At 41.5% G+C, this 10,119-nt stretch overlaps 1 pseudogene across 1 annotated transcript; it reads right to left on the bottom strand.

The window, feature by feature from the left end:
* Window positions 1-5,940: 5,940 nt before the first annotated feature.
* Window positions 5,941-7,425, bottom strand: LOC306648546 (vomeronasal type-1 receptor 4-like; annotated as a pseudogene). The gene is made up of 2 exons: window positions 7,154-7,425; window positions 5,941-6,665 (listed from the first exon to the last, which is right to left on the bottom strand). The product of its transcript is annotated as a vomeronasal type-1 receptor 4-like (transcript).
* Between the last annotated feature and the right edge of the window lie 2,694 nt (window positions 7,426-10,119).

The raw sequence follows: 10,119 nt of genomic DNA, 5'->3' as shown, positions 1-10,119 counted from the left end.
TTCTTGGATAGGCAGAATTAATATTGTCAAAATGGCCATACTACCAAAAGTGGTATAATGATTCAATGCAATTCCAATTAAAATCCCAATGATGTACCTTACAAAATTAGAGCAAGCAATTATGAAATTCATCTGGAAGAATAAGAAACCCAGAGTAGGTAAAGCAAGCCTCAATAGAAAGAGCGAAGCAGGGGATATCGCAATACCAGATATTACAAAGCAATAGTAACAAAAATGGCATGGTATTGGCACCAAAATAAACAGGTTGATCAATGGTACAGGATAGAGGACATGGACACAAACCCAAATAAATACAATTTTCTCATACTAGACAAAGGTGCCATAAATATGCAATGGAAAAAAGATAGCCTCTTCAACAAATGGTGCTGGGAAAATTGGAAAACCATATGCAACAGAATGAAATTAAAACCCTATCTCTCACCCTGCACAAAACTCAACTCAAAATAGATCAAGGACCTCGGAATCAAACCAGAGACCCTGCATCTTATAGAAGAAAAAGTAGGTCCAAACATTCAACTTGTTGTCTTAGGATCAGACTTCCTTAACAGGACTCCCATAGCCCAAGAAATAAGAGCAAGAATCAATAACTGGGATAGATTCAAACTAATTCTCTCAGCAAAAGAAACTATCAGTAATGTGAAGAGAGAGCCTACATAGTGGGAGAATATCTTTGCCACTCATACTTCAGATAGAGTGCTAATTTCCAGAATCTATAAACAACTCAAAAAACTCTACACCAAGAATACACATAATGGGGGGGAGGGAAGGGTTAGAGTTAGGGTTAGGGAGGGGGGCAAGTATGGAGGAAGGAACTACTGTATAGAGGGTAAAGAGGGGTGGGAGGGGTGGGGGGAAGGGAAAAAATAACAGAATGAATCAAACAACATTGCTCTATGTAAATTTATGATTACACAAATGGTATGCCTTTACGCCATGTACAAACAGAGAAACAACATGTATCCCATTTGTTTACAATAAAAAAAAATAAATAAATAAATAAAAAGTAAGAAAAAAAAAAAAAAAAGAATACAAATAACCCAGTCAACAAATGGGCTAAGGAAATGAACAGACACTTCACAGAAGAAGATGTACAAGCAATCAACAGATATATGAAAAATGTTCAACATCTCTAGTAATAAGAGAAATGCAAATCAAAACTACCCTAAGATTTCATCTCACCCCAATTAGATTATCAAGAACACAAACAACAATAGGTGTTGGTGAGGATGTGGGGAGAAAGGTACACTCATACATTGCTGGTGGGGCTGCAAATTAGTGCAGCCACTCTGGAAAGCAGTATGGAGATTCCTCAGAAACTTGGAATGGAACCACCATTTGACCCAGCTATCCCACTCCTTGGCCTATACCCAAAGGACTTAAAATCAGCATACTACCAAGATACAGCCACATCAATGTTCATAGCTGCTCAATTCACCATAGCCAGGTTGTGGAACCAAACTAGATGTCCTTCAGTTGATGAATTGATAAAGAAACTGTGGCATATATATACAATGGAATATTACTCTGCCATGAAGAATGATAAAATCATGGCATTTGCAGGCAAATGGATGAAATTGGAGGATATCATGCTATGTGAGATAAGCCAATCTCAAAAAACTATGGGACAAATGATCTTGCTGATAAGCAGATGAGGACATATAATGGGGGATAGGAGAGGTTAGCGTTAGGGTTAGGGTTAGGTTTAGGGTTAGGGATAAGGAGGGTGGTAAGAATGGAGGAAGGAAGGACTGTATAGAGGGAAAAGAGGGGTGGGAGGGGAGGGGGGAAGGGAAAATAATAACAGAATGAATCAAACAACATTGCCCTATGTAAATTTATGATTTTTATAAAAAAAAAAAAAAGAAATATCAAATGGTGGTCATTCCAAGAACAAAACTATAGTGGAATGTATGAATAAATCATTGAATGACATAACTTTGTCTCTAAACCATGACACATGAAATACTAGTACAGGGTAGGATACAAACTTACTTGTTACTCATTTCAGGCTAAAAGCTTATATTTACCAACACTTATGAAACCATTGGTAAGAAAACAGGGTTTCTGAAATATGATACAAGAAACTTTGAAATCCTATGCTTTGTATGAAATGGAACACAAAGAAGTATGTGCCATGGGTTTGGGATTAACGTGAGAATATTAACAAACCAGAGGAAAAAAACACAAGACAGCTTTGGTCCTGACAACCATTGTCTAATACTCATCAAGTTGCTCACTTTACCTGGTGCATTCCCAAGGTCATGAAGGGAAGAATTCTCAGCACAATATCACACCATAGGTGATTCAATGGAGACCCAAATTCTGTCTCCATTGAGTGAATCAGAAATAGATGCTCATCTGGGTTTCTGCTCAGGATGAGGCGACTTTCATAGTTTTATCCTCATCTTTATGGTAGGCATGAAGGCATTATGAACACAGCTACAATTATACTGATGATTTCTTTTTTTTGGTACCAGAGACTGAATCCAGGGGCACCTAACCACTGCACCACATCCCCAGACATGTTTGATATTTTATTTAGAGACAGGGAATCACTGAGTTGCATAAGGACCTGCTAAGTTGCTGAGACTGGTTTTGAATTCATGACCCTCCTGTCTCAGGCTTGCAAACAGCTGGAATTAGAGACATGTGCCGCCGCACCCCGTGAATACTGGTGATTTATTCTATGTAAGATATTCATGTAAGGAAATGTGGACAGCAGGGTGCTTTAACTACCACAATGCTTCAGCACCTCCACAAACAGATTTCATTATCAACGTCTGGGATTATTAACAGTAGTCACCCTCAGTGAAGACCTTATTACATTGTATTTGGAGCCATCCTGGATTGGCGTCAGATCAGGGACATGATGCCTACTAACTCAGCTCACACCAAAAGAATTGTTCCCCTCCCTCCTCTACACAGGCACTAGATATGTTTCTACCCCAAATCATTTTCCAGAAATGAGCACTTTCTAAAACTTCCCTCCTTATATACTCAACCTCTGGGACAGAAATAGAAAATACTCACCATGCTTCTTGTGTGCAAGGTGCTGGGCTCAGTGTGAGGTCTTGACAGCCAGCATGGAGGGAGTGGGGCAGCGGCACCTGAGATAAAGGTCTGAGCTCCTGTGACCTCACTTCCTCTTAGGGCTGCGATTATCACTTCACCTGTAGGCAATGGCAGGGCAGGCCTGGGGAGCCCAGGACTTTGCTAAAAACTTTCTCCACACTTGCTAATTACTAAGGTAATCATGAATTCCTTGTTAGTAAATTCAAAATAATTGTTTAGGAGTTTAGGAGAGGTCATTGCTATTTCCTGACCCCTAAAGTTTGAAAAGGTCTCTATGAAAGGTGCAGGAAATGATGCTTACCTGATTTCTTCTATCCAAAACCTTGTTAATTCTTAATATTCAGGTATTTTAGGCTCATGATTTTAAACAAAAACAAAAATTAAAAAAAAAAAACAAAGAAAAACCAAACAAATGGAATGAGGGAAATAATCTGAGATGGATGTCTAAAGGAAAAGAAAAACTCTAATGTCACAATTTATATTAGAAAACCCTGGGCTCATTTGTATAATTTAATATGAATTAATTTGGAAATGATGATATGAAAATATTGTAGGAATTATAACTTCATGAATATTGCTTCAGTAATGGTAGGAAGCACAAACAGAACCTAGTACTGGAAGAGAAATGCTTATAACAGTATCTCACAAATAAGATCCCCAGAATTAGAGAGATCAGACAGCAGTTTCTGACATTTTTACTAAGTATCACATAAGCAAATGTGACCATTTTAATCCAACAGCACTGAAAGTTCTCAGAATATTACACATCATTTTTCAGAGAATATTAATAGAGTATGCAACAGCTATGTAATTAAGGAATAAATAAAATTTTTATGGTGAAAATCAATCCTTTGGTTTTTGCAATGTTGACCTATGTTCACTTTCCGTTTGTCTCTCAGGTTTTAGGCTGAAGAAGAAGTCTGCAGGACACAGGACACTGTGCATACCACACCTATGAGGGGTCTCAATCTAGATCACTCTAGGACATTTTGACAAGTGAAGACTGTGCCCCCAAAAAACCCAAAGGGTCCTGGGCTTTTTGAGGTAGAAGACTTTTAATTGTTGCTTCAATTTCATTGCTTCATATTGGTGTGTTTATGTTTTCTATATCTTTTTGGTTCACTTTGGGTACATCATATGTCTTTAGGAATTTGTATGAATCTTTGAGATTTTCTAACTTATTGGAGTACAAATTTTCAAAATAATTTTTTAATGATCCCCAAGATTTCAGTCATGTCTTTGTCAATAGCTCCTTTTTCCAACTATGATTTTGTTAAATTGGGTCATTCCCCTCTTTCTTTTGAAGAGATTGACTAAGGGCTCTTCAGCTTGTTTATGTTTTCAAAGAAAACATTCTTTTGTATTAATCCTGTGTATTTTTCTTTGTTCTTAATTTCATTAATTTGACTCTGATCTTAATTATTTCCTGTCTTTGGAATCAGTTTATTCTTTATTTTCTAAGGCCTTGCCATAGAACATAAGCTTATTTATTTGTGAACTGTTTTTAAGTGAAGATATTCAATGTTATAAATTTTCCCCTTAGAACAACTTTCAGAATTTCCCAGAGACTTTGATACATTGCATCTCCGCCCTCATTTGTTTCTAAACCTTCCTTGATTTTTCTATCATTTATTAATGATCCACTCTTTATTTAAAGAAGTATCATTCAATCTCATGTTTTTGTGGGTTTTCTTGCTATTGATTTCTAGTTTCCCTCTATAAGATCTGATAAGCTGCATAGGATCATATGTTTTTTTTTTCTTTTTTATTTGCTAAGACATACATTGTGACATAATTTTTTTTTCTTATGGCTTTTAATTTTCTTTCTTCATATTGTATGTTGATTATGATGCATCTTGCAGAATTTCTCTTCTGATCTTCTCTATAAGTCCTATATGATTTCCTGTATGTTGATGTCTATCTCATTTCTTCTGAGGAAATTTTTCTGCCACTATCTCATTGAGTGAAGAATGTCACTGAAATATTGGTGGCATTGCATTGAATCTATAAAATGTTTTTTGTTGTATGGCAGGAGTCTCTCTTGTGCCTACTGGTGTGGACTTGATCGACTGCTCTAGATGTTGAAACACATTGTTTTTAATCAGGGTCTCCAAACCACTATAGAGCTCAGTAGCATGCATGGATTCAGGAATGCATTGGGAATCTTGGACTGCATTACCCTGCATAAAGCAGGATAGCTGCATGACAATGCTCCACTGTCCAGCGCACCAGATTCCAACCTGCAGGGCACCACCATCTACATACACTTGCCTGGGCCTCTCTTTATTTCATCTCCATTCTCTAACCACAAGAATGATAAAATTTTGAAAAAAAAGTCTATTAATTTCACATATATCCCAGGTATTCTTATGATCTGGTTTTACCCTTGAATAAAATCTCTCCACAAGATAGGAACATATTAGATAAACATATGGAGAGATAAATATATGGAGATATTGTTGACTACAATATCCATCACTCATTTCTGCACTGTATTTTCTTCTGGCAAATGTTTTCAGGAGTACACCTCTTGTCCAGTCATTGTGACTAAACTGATTTTCTAGGACTGAGAACTCATTCATTTGATTTGCCTCCAACTATATGAATTCAGATGACTTTATACAGGATGCTGTGCATCAGCATGAGCATAATCAGCTTTATTCCCTTTCACCATTCACTCATAGATCCCACATTCAGGTAGCTGAGGATCCAAATGCCCCTTGGGGTTTAAAATAGAAAGACAAATGAGTCTTCCATAAGTTTCTCAATTAGTGTTTTAAGCATGAAAAATGACTAAATAATTGCACATTGTGCAAAAACATACAATTCATATAATTATTAAAGAATTTAAGAATTTTTGTTCCTTAAAAACAATCTGCATAGAATGGAGTCATGGCTCATGAGAACAAAGGGGCTGACAGTGGGAAAACACATGGCAATCAGTGCACTGGTGTTCACCAACCACCAACTGGGATTAAAATGAAGGACAACACAAACATTTAATAGGGAGGAGAGGATATGGAAACTCACAAAGGTGCACACCAGGACAAGGATTCTCTGGGTGGCAATGGACTCAGAGCAGGATCTGGGGGAAATTTTGATGCTATGAATGTGCTGAACCCCGCTGCTTGTGCCTATACAGAGGGAGAATCATGGAGCCACTGGGTCAGATTATGAGCATGGAAAAGAAAACTTCAGGAAATACAAACAATGTTGCATATAATGATTCTGTGATTTTGTCACACTCTGCAGAATAACAATACCTGAAATATCTTCTGTCAGGTTGTTGCTACTCTATTTGCTAATTGTATAGAGAGGAAAAATGGAATTCACCACCATGTAAAGGATCCAGCAGAGGGAAATGGGGAAGTCAATGTACTTTGGAGCTTTTCCTTTGAGATTTTTCCAACAGGAGCTCATGGGGCTGATTGTGATGTTCTGGAAGACACTCAAGAGGCCGGTGATGCCAATGGACACACTCCTGCTCACTCGCTGAATGTACAAAATAAATTTGCATCCAGTCATTGAAAAAGTATTTCAACCCAAAATCTGTTGTTGTCTGGGGAATTCCTCTGGCAAGAGTGACCAGAGTTGGCTATGATCAGGTGCCTCAGAATCAGATCTGCTGCCCTAAATGTGCATTCATTGCAGAAAAGGAGTAAATAATAATAAAGCAGAGAGTCCCACTGCAGTCTGTGATAGGAACTTCAGTCCCATTGTCATGTCTCTATAGTCCATTCTCTCATTCAGCACATTTTCCTTTGAAATATAGCAACAGATCTTCCTCTGACAAAAATGACTCATTAAAAGTCTCTGTGCTGAAGCCCAGTTGTACACACCTGTGGTCACCAGCTCCTTAGGAGGCTGAGGAGAGGTACAGCTGAGCCAGCCTGGGAAACACTGCAATCCTATCTCAAATTGTATGTATTTTTTTTTACACCATGTGTATCTTTTACTGTATGCATTGGTTGGATTAAAAACACCAAGGTGTACATGTGAATGGGGGAAGTTCCCAGATTTTTTTCATAGAAAAGTCATATTTAGAGGGGCGCAGGGCGGCCGCGAGGAGCGCGCCGCCGAGGCCAGGGGCGGCGGGGACCCGACGAGAGCGCGCGGCGGGGACCCCCGGGGCCCGCCGGCGGTCGCGGGAGGCCGCGCGGACAAAGGGGCGGAGGGCTGCGGGCCATGGCGCACCGGGGTCCCGCCGCCGCCCGGCCCCGCACCGCACCGCCCGCCGCCCGGGCGCGCCCGGACGTCCCCGAGATGCACCCCGGAGCCCGTGGAGCCGCCGCCCGCTGGGAGGCCACCTGGAGCTCCTCTTGTTGCTGACATGATGACAGTGTGCAGGCCAGCCGAGGGCAGCCACAGCCAGACTGAAAACCTGAGTTACAGATTGGCTCACAAGGTCAAGGTGGAAGGTCCAGCCGCTGGAGAAGCCCTTCTAAGGCAACCATTTCAGTCCTACATCCCTTCTGCCAAGACTGATCGGGAGTCGCCCTTCAGAAGGAACCCCCTGGGAAGCCTGAACAACCTCATGCTGGAGGCGAGAGTGGACATGTTCGGGTCAAACATGATCATCAGTGGCCCGGCTGCAGACCTCGGCCCCAACGAAGCCAGCAGGGCCGGAAGGAAGCAGCTAGATGGTGTCCAGAACCCCCGCCCGTGCGCCCGAGCTGGAGCCCGGCACAAGGCCCTCAGCATAAAGGACAAGATTTCCGAGTGGGAAGGCAAGAAGGAGTTGCCCGCTGCAGCAGCTGGCAGGCGAGTGAACGAACAGGAGGATTACCTGCCGTCGTGCGTGATGGACAGAAGTAGCGAGGTCGCGAGAACTCGGGTCGCGGAAGCTAAGAATGGACTGAGGTCTGAAACAGAGAGCCCTGAGAGTGAGAGGTGCAGAGGCGCAGTGAAAGTTGGGGGTCAGGACCTAGAGAGGAGGCCAGAGCTCTGCCATCCCGACCGGGAGCCAGAGCCCTGTGGGGGCAGAGGCCGGGAGCTGAGGTTCTGCAAGCCGCGCTTCCAGAATCATCACCTCTCGGTGCTGAAGCAGGTCAAGAAACTGGAGCAGGCATTGAAGGACGGGTCGGCGGGCTTGGATCCCCAGTTGCCAGGGACTTGCTATTCCCCACACTGCCTGCCTCTCAAGGCAGAGGAGGAGCCCTCGCCTCCCGAGAACCACCGGGGTGGCACGGAAGCCGGCCGCAGGGGCCACCACTTGGACCCAGAGGGCAGGGAGCCCAAAGCCCTTCATCAACCCCCTGCCCAAACCCCGGAGAACGTTCAAGCATGCCGGAGAGGGAGACAAGGAAGGAAACCCAGGCGTTGGCTTCAAGAAAGAGAAAAGAAACCTGCCTCCCCTGCCGGCCCTGCCTCCCCCACGGCTGCCCTCCTCCCCACCTCCTGCCTCTGTGAACAGAAGGCTCTGGACCGGGAGGCAGAGGCCCAGTGCTGACCACAGGTAGGTGCCGCCTGACTGGCGCAGCTTTTTAAATGTGCTATAGCTTAGGCCTGGTTCCAGCTGCCTCTTCTCAGCATAATTATTTGTCACATTAAACTGAGAGATCTCACTCTTAGTTATTGGAGACTGTTTATAGCATAACTTAGTTTGTTGATTAACCTGAAAGCATGGTTACCACACGTTTTATGTTTGTCCTCACTCCTAAAAAAAGAGTATTTGCTTTTAAAAATTACCCTTCATATGTGATAAAGACTTATAGTTGGGTCAGTGACCTAGAGTCAAGTGAAGAATTTGTGTGAAATTTGTAGTCTTCTATCTGGTAGTGCCTGGTAGCTACTTGGATCTTGCAACTCTCTTTTCATGTTTTCTCTTGGAATGGGCTTGAAAAGCACATTGTCTGGGTCCGCCCTGGCCTGTTGTTTACCTGTGTAACCTCGAACAAGTTAACTTCCCGAAGCCTCGTTTCCTTATTTATTCATAAAGGTGCATCACTGTATTTGATAATATTAAAACAGAACATTAAATAATAAAGTATGTTAATGCTTAAAAATAAAATCTATGCTTTGGAAAAAAAAAGTCATATTTAAAAATCATATGATGATAATCTGGAAGCAGCAATCAAAAGTGAGAGAAGTGAATAGAAAGCACAATTCAACATTTCCAGAATAAACTTATATTTGATAGTCATCTTAAAAAGGAGGCCTATTTTGACCTCCTCAGTGGAAATGATTCCTTAGCCTTATGTTATTATTTTTTTCTACATTTTTTTAATGTTTTTTGGTTCATGGACATATATATATATATAAGCATATATTTCTTTTTTTCCTCATTTTCAGCATTTTTAAAATGTCTATCATTTTTTAAAGTTTTTCCTTGTTCTTTTCGAGGGGTAGGGTTTTGGATTATTAATTTTGGTTTTGTTTTCTATTGTTTTTGTTTGTTTTTCTTGCTTTTCTTTCTCTTTTTTTCAGCTGACAGCCAAATTTGATTGTTCTCTCTTTCAGGATGGTAAGTGGTCTGAACTTCCCTACCTACAGACCTTTGTATCCCTCTGCTCAAACCCCTCCCTATGTCAACCTTTTTCCACTTTGCAGTTACTAATTACAAACTCACAATTTTCTTCTTTATTCACAGCCCCAAGATAGCTGATGAGTCCTCACTTGCAGATTTTGGGGTCCCTGAGGCCTCCCTCTCCCCTTCAGATTCCCCTCCCCAAAGCCCCACTGCCCCTCATTAGGTCCTTCTCCCCAGAGTCCCACTGTTTCCCCGCAGATCCACCTCATCAGACCCCGTACACAAGTTCCCCATCATTAGCATATAATTTCTTGTCTCCTTAAAAACATGGCAAAAACTTCTCATACCAAGGTTAATTGGGACAAGATAAAGGAAATTATCCAGGGACCAGCTCTCTGTTTGACCCAGCTTACTGATGTTGTTAACAAATATACAAATCTAGATCTGAAGAGTCCTGGTTGTGTTCTCTTTCTCCATTTTAATTTTATCATCGGATCTGCACCTGACGTTCATAAGACATTCAGTTAGCAAATGGACCCAGGACACCTCAACAACTG

Source organism: Sciurus vulgaris (assembly GCF_902686455.1).
Source record: "Sciurus vulgaris genome assembly, chromosome: 17".
Lineage (NCBI taxonomy): Eukaryota > Metazoa > Chordata > Mammalia > Rodentia > Sciuridae > Sciurus > Sciurus vulgaris.
The sequence above is the reverse complement of the archived record's forward strand: the minus strand, read 5'-3'. Positions and strand labels throughout refer to the sequence as shown.